This window comes from Hypomesus nipponensis, chromosome 20 (genome assembly GCF_054491055.1).
Source record: "Hypomesus nipponensis isolate SF chromosome 20, ASM5449105v1, whole genome shotgun sequence".
NCBI lineage: Eukaryota > Metazoa > Chordata > Actinopteri > Osmeriformes > Osmeridae > Hypomesus > Hypomesus nipponensis.
The window spans coordinates 995001-1000000 of record NC_140380.1 but is presented as its reverse complement, the minus strand read 5'-3'; the positions used below and the strand labels follow the sequence as shown (position 1 = coordinate 1000000).

The following is a 5000-nucleotide window of genomic DNA, read 5'->3' as shown; positions in this document are numbered from 1 at the left end:
CTCTCGTGTCAAAATGAAAACAGCTTCCAGCCCCTTTCATGAAGGACTACTTGTGCATATTGCAAGATGTCAGTTTCTAAGTGAATGAGCAAAAGAGCATACAGCACCTGGTATTCCCAGGCGGTCTCCCATCCAAGTACTAACCAGGCCCGACCCTGCTTAGCTTCCGAGATCAGACGAGATCGGGCGTTGCCAGGCTGGTATGGCCGTACAAAATAAGTTGACAACCATAGGCTACTTATCCATATACAGATTTAGCAATTGACAATGCAAGGTAGTCTCTCTCTCTCTCTCTCTCTCTCTCTCGTGTCAAAATGAAAACAGCTTCCAGCCCCTTTCATGAAGGACTACTTGTGCATATTGCAAGATGTCAGTTTCTAAGTGAATGAGCAAAAGAGCATACAGCACCTGGTATTCCCAGGCGGTCTCCCATCCAAGTACTAACCAGGCCCGACCCTGCTTAGCTTCCGAGATCAGACGTGATCGGGCGTTGCCAGGCTGGTATGGCCGTACGAAATAAGTTGACAACCATAGGCTACTTATCCATATACAGATTTAGCAATTGACAATGCAAGGTGGTCTCTCTCTCTCTCTCTCTCGTGTCAAAATGAAAACAGCTTCCAGCCCCTTTCATGAAGGACTACTTGTGCATATTGCAAGATTTCAGTTTCTAAGTGAATGAGCAAAAGAGCATACAGCACCTGGTATTCCCAGGCGGTCTCCCATCCAAGTACTAACCAGGCCCGACCCTGCTTAGCTTCCGAGATCAGACGAGATCGGGCGTTGCCAGGCTGGTATGGCCGTACGAAATAAGTTGACAACCATAGGCTACTTATCCATATACAGATTTAGCAATTGACAATGCAAGGTAGTCTCTCTCTCTCTCTCTCTCTCTCTCTCTCTCTCTCTCTCTCTCTCTCTCTCTCTCTCTCTCTCTCTCTCTCTCTCTCGTGTCAAAATGAAAACAGCTTCCAGCCCCTTTCATGAAGGACTCTTTGTGCATATTGCAAGATTTCAGTTTCTAAGTGAATGAGCAAAAGAGCATACAGCACCTGGTATTCCCAGGCGGTCTCCCATCCAAGTACTAACCAGGCCCAACCCTGCTTAGCTTCCGAGATCAGACGAGATCGGGCGTTGCCAGGCTGGTATGGCCGTACGAAATAAGTTGACAACCATAGGCTACTTATCCATATACAGATTTAGCAATTGACAATGCAAGGTGGTCTCTCTCTCTCTCTCTCCCTCTCGTGTCAAAATGAAAACAGCTTCCAGCCCCTTTCATGAAGGACTACTTGTGCATATTGCAAGATTTCAGTTTCTAAGTGAATGAGCATACAGCACCTGGTATTCCCAGGCGGTCTCCCATCCAAGTACTAACCAGGCCCGACCCTGCTTAGCTTCCGAGATCAGACGAGATCGGGCGTTGCCAGGCTGGTATGGCCGTACGAAATAAGTTGACAACCATAGGCTACTTATCCATATACAGATTTAGCAATTGACAATGCAAGGTGGTCTCTCTCTCTCTCTCTCTCTCTCTCTCTCTCTCGTGTCAAAATGAAAACAGTTTCCAGCCCCTTTCATGAAGGACTACTTGTGCATATTGCAAGATGTCAGTTTCTAAGTGAATGAGCAAAAGAGCATACAGCACCTGGTATTCCCAGGCGGTCTCCCATCCAAGTACTAACCAGGCCCGACCCTGCTTAGCTTCCGAGATCAGACGAGATCGGGCGTTGCCAGGCTGGTATGGCCGTACGAAATAAGTTGACAACCATAGGCTACTTATCCATATACAGATTTAGCAATTGACAATGCAAGGTGGTCTCTCTCTCTCTCTCTCTCTCTCGTGTCAAAACAAAAACAGCTTCCAGCCCCTTTCATGAAGGACTACTTGTGCATATTGCAAGATTTCAGTTTCTAAGTGAATGAGCAAAAGAGCATACAGCACCTGGTATTCCCAGGCGGTCTCCCATCCAAGTACTAACCAGGCCCGACCCTGCTTAGCTTCCGAGATCAGACGAGATCGGGCGTTGCCAGGCTGGTATGGCCGTACGAAATAAGTTGACAACCATAGGCTACTTATCCATATACAGATTTAGCAATTGACAATGCAAGGTAGTCTCTCTCTCTCTCTCTCTCTCTCTCTCTCTCTCTCTCTCGTGTCAAAATGAAAACAGCTTCCAGCCCCTTTCATGAAGGACTACTTGTGCATATTGCAAGATGTCAGTTTCTAAGTGAATGAGCAAAAGAGTATACAGCACCTGGTATTCCCAGGCGGTCTCCCATCCAAGTACTAACCAGGCCCGACCCTGCTTAGCTTCCGAGATCAGACGAGATCGGGCGTTGCCAGGCTGGTATGGCCGTACAAAATAAGTTGACAACCATAGGCTACTTATCCATATACAGATTTAGCAATTGACAATGCAAGGTAGTCTCTCTCTCTCTCTCTCTCTCTCGTGTCAAAATGAAAACAGCTTCCAGCCCCTTTCATGAAGGACTACTTGTGCATATTGCAAGATGTCAGTTTCTAAGTGAATGAGCAAAAGAGCATACAGCACCTGGTATTCCCAGGCGGTCTCCCATCCAAGTACTAACCAGGCCCGACCCTGCTTAGCTTCCGAGATCAGACGTGATCGGGCGTTGCCAGGCTGGTATGGCCGTACGAAATAAGTTGACAACCATAGGCTACTTATCCATATACAGATTTAGCAATTGACAATGCAAGGTGGTCTCTCTCTCTCTCTCTCTCGTGTCAAAATGAAAACAGCTTCCAGCCCCTTTCATGAAGGACTACTTGTGCATATTGCAAGATGTCAGTTTCTAAGTGAATGAGCAAAAGAGCATACAGCACCTGGTATTCCCAGGCGGTCTCCCATCCAAGTACTAACCAGGCCCGACCCTGCTTAGCTTCCGAGATCAGACGTGATCGGGCGTTGCCAGGCTGGTATGGCCGTACGAAATAAGTTGACAACCATAGGCTACTTATCCATATACAGATTTAGCAATTGACAATGCAAGGTGGTCTCTCTCTCTCTATCTCTCGTGTCAAAATGAAAACAGCTTCCAGCCCCTTTCATGAAGGACTACTTGTGCATATTGCAAGATGTCAGTTTCTAAGTGAATGAGCAAAAGAGCATACAGCACCTGGTATTCCCAGGCGGTCTCCCATCCAAGTACTAACCAGGCCCGACCCTGCTTAGCTTCCGAGATCAGACGAGATCGGGCGTTGCCAGGCTGGTATGGCCGTACGAAATAAGTTGACAACCATAGGCTACTTATCCATATACAGATTTAGCAATTGACAATGCAAGGTGGTCTCTCTCTCTCTCTCTCTCTCTCTCGTGTCAAAATGAAAACAGCTTCCAGCCCCTTTCATGAAGGACTACTTGTGCATATTGCAAGATTTCAGTTTCTAAGTGAATGAGCAAAAGAGCATACAGCACCTGGTATTCCCAGGCGGTCTCCCATCCAAGTACTAACCAGGCCCGACCCTGCTTAGCTTCCGAGATCAGACGAGATCGGGCGTTGCCAGGCTGGTATGGCCGTACGAAATAAGTTGACAACCATAGGCTACTTATCCATATACAGATTTAGCAATTGACAATGCAAGGTGGTCTCTCTCTCTCTCTCTCTCTCTCTCTCTCGTGTCAAAATGAAAACAGTTTCCAGCCCCTTTCATGAAGGACTACTTGTGCATATTGCAAGATGTCAGTTTCTAAGTGAATGAGCAAAAGAGCATACAGCACCTGGTATTCCCAGGCGGTCTCCCATCCAAGTACTAACCAGGCCCGACCCTGCTTAGCTTCCGAGATCAGACGTGATCGGGCGTTGCCAGGCTGGTATGGCCGTACGAAATAAGTTGACAACCATAGGCTACTTATCCATATACAGATTTAGCAATTGACAATGCAAGGTAGTCTCTCTCTCTCTCTCTCTCTCTCGTGTCAAAATGAAAACAGCTTCCAGCCCCTTTCATGAAGGACTACTTGTGCATATTGCAAGATGTCAGTTTCTAAGTGAATGAGCAAAAGAGCATACAGCACCTGGTATTCCCAGGCGGTCTCCCATCCAAGTACTAACCAGGCCCGACCCTGCTTAGCTTCCGAGATCAGACGAGATCGGGCGTTGCCAGGCTGGTATGGCCGTACGAAATAAGTTGACAACCATAGGCTACTTATCCATATACAGATTTAGCAATTGACAATGCAAGGTGGTCTCTCTCTCTCTCTCTCGTGTCAAAATGAAAACAGCTTCCAGCCCCTTTCATGAAGGACTACTTGTGCATATTGCAAGATTTCAGTTTCTAAGTGAATGAGCAAAAGAGCATACAGCACCTGCTATTCCCAGGCGGTCTCCCATCCAAGTACTAACCAGGCCCGACCCTGCTTAGCTTCCGAGATCAGACGAGATCGGGCGTTGCCAGGCTGGTATGGCCGTACGAAATAAGTTGACAACCATAGGCTACTTATCCATATACAGATTTAGCAATTGACAATGCAAGGTAGTCTCTCTCTCTCTCTCTCTCTCTCTCTCTCTCTCTCTCGTGTCAAAATGAAAACAGCTTCCAGCCCCTTTCATGAAGGACTACTTGTGCATATTGCAAGATGTCAGTTTCTAAGTGAATGAGCAAAAGAGCATACAGCACCTGGTATTCCCAGGCGATCTCCCATCCAAGTACTAACCAGGCCCGACCCTGCTTAGCTTCCGAGATCAGACGAGATCGGGTGTTGCCAGGCTGGTATGGCCGTACGAAATAAGTTGACAACCATAGGCTACTTATCCATATACAGATTTAGCAATTGACAATGCAAGGTAGTCTCTCTCTCTCTCTCTCTCTCGTGTCAAAATGAAAACAGCTTCCAGCCCCTTTCATGAAGGACTACTTGTGCATATTGCAAGATGTCAGTTTCTAAGTGAATGAGCAAAAGAGCATACAGCACCTGGTATTCCCAGGCGGTCTCCCATCCAAGTACTAACCAGGCCCGACCCTGCTTAGCTTCCGA

General features: G+C 47.1%; 17 non-coding genes across 17 annotated transcripts in view; all 17 read right to left on the bottom strand.

Moving 5' to 3' along the window:
• Positions 1 to 95: 95 nt before the first annotated feature.
• Positions 96 to 214, bottom strand: LOC146241421 (5S ribosomal RNA). Its single transcript, XR_014739657.1, has one exon. It is a non-coding gene; the product is annotated as a 5S ribosomal RNA (ribosomal RNA).
• A 182-nt stretch (positions 215 to 396) lies between these two features.
• Positions 397 to 515, bottom strand: LOC146241420 (5S ribosomal RNA). Its single transcript, XR_014739109.1, has one exon. It is a non-coding gene; the product is annotated as a 5S ribosomal RNA (ribosomal RNA).
• Positions 516 to 689: 174 nt separating this feature from the next.
• LOC146241419 (5S ribosomal RNA) lies at positions 690 to 808 on the bottom strand. Its single transcript, XR_014736679.1, has one exon. It is a non-coding gene; the product is annotated as a 5S ribosomal RNA (ribosomal RNA).
• A 232-nt stretch (positions 809 to 1040) lies between these two features.
• Positions 1041 to 1159, bottom strand: LOC146241418 (5S ribosomal RNA). Its single transcript, XR_014736954.1, has one exon. It is a non-coding gene; the product is annotated as a 5S ribosomal RNA (ribosomal RNA).
• Positions 1160 to 1329: 170 nt separating this feature from the next.
• LOC146241417 (5S ribosomal RNA) lies at positions 1330 to 1448 on the bottom strand. Its single transcript, XR_014736678.1, has one exon. It is a non-coding gene; the product is annotated as a 5S ribosomal RNA (ribosomal RNA).
• A 188-nt stretch (positions 1449 to 1636) lies between these two features.
• Positions 1637 to 1755, bottom strand: LOC146241416 (5S ribosomal RNA). The gene has a single exon (XR_014736676.1). It is a non-coding gene; the product is annotated as a 5S ribosomal RNA (ribosomal RNA).
• Positions 1756 to 1933: 178 nt separating this feature from the next.
• LOC146241415 (5S ribosomal RNA) lies at positions 1934 to 2052 on the bottom strand. Its single transcript, XR_014736675.1, has one exon. It is a non-coding gene; the product is annotated as a 5S ribosomal RNA (ribosomal RNA).
• Positions 2053 to 2246: 194 nt separating this feature from the next.
• On the bottom strand, positions 2247 to 2365 carry LOC146241414 (5S ribosomal RNA). The gene has a single exon (XR_014738683.1). It is a non-coding gene; the product is annotated as a 5S ribosomal RNA (ribosomal RNA).
• Positions 2366 to 2543: 178 nt separating this feature from the next.
• Positions 2544 to 2662, bottom strand: LOC146241413 (5S ribosomal RNA). The gene has a single exon (XR_014739108.1). It is a non-coding gene; the product is annotated as a 5S ribosomal RNA (ribosomal RNA).
• A 174-nt stretch (positions 2663 to 2836) lies between these two features.
• LOC146241412 (5S ribosomal RNA) lies at positions 2837 to 2955 on the bottom strand. The gene has a single exon (XR_014739107.1). It is a non-coding gene; the product is annotated as a 5S ribosomal RNA (ribosomal RNA).
• A 174-nt stretch (positions 2956 to 3129) lies between these two features.
• Positions 3130 to 3248, bottom strand: LOC146241411 (5S ribosomal RNA). Its single transcript, XR_014736674.1, has one exon. It is a non-coding gene; the product is annotated as a 5S ribosomal RNA (ribosomal RNA).
• Positions 3249 to 3428: 180 nt separating this feature from the next.
• On the bottom strand, positions 3429 to 3547 carry LOC146241410 (5S ribosomal RNA). Its single transcript, XR_014736673.1, has one exon. It is a non-coding gene; the product is annotated as a 5S ribosomal RNA (ribosomal RNA).
• Positions 3548 to 3731: 184 nt separating this feature from the next.
• On the bottom strand, positions 3732 to 3850 carry LOC146241409 (5S ribosomal RNA). The gene has a single exon (XR_014739106.1). It is a non-coding gene; the product is annotated as a 5S ribosomal RNA (ribosomal RNA).
• Positions 3851 to 4028: 178 nt separating this feature from the next.
• LOC146241408 (5S ribosomal RNA) lies at positions 4029 to 4147 on the bottom strand. Its single transcript, XR_014736672.1, has one exon. It is a non-coding gene; the product is annotated as a 5S ribosomal RNA (ribosomal RNA).
• A 172-nt stretch (positions 4148 to 4319) lies between these two features.
• Positions 4320 to 4438, bottom strand: LOC146241407 (5S ribosomal RNA). The gene has a single exon (XR_014740433.1). It is a non-coding gene; the product is annotated as a 5S ribosomal RNA (ribosomal RNA).
• Positions 4439 to 4630: 192 nt separating this feature from the next.
• LOC146241406 (5S ribosomal RNA) lies at positions 4631 to 4749 on the bottom strand. Its single transcript, XR_014738733.1, has one exon. It is a non-coding gene; the product is annotated as a 5S ribosomal RNA (ribosomal RNA).
• A 176-nt stretch (positions 4750 to 4925) lies between these two features.
• Positions 4926 to 5000, bottom strand: part of LOC146241405 (5S ribosomal RNA) — a 119-nt gene continuing 44 nt past the window's right edge. Inside the window, exon 1 of the ribosomal RNA XR_014736670.1 lies at positions 4926 to 5000. This exon is cut by the window's right edge and continues 44 nt beyond it. This is a non-coding gene — a ribosomal RNA (5S ribosomal RNA).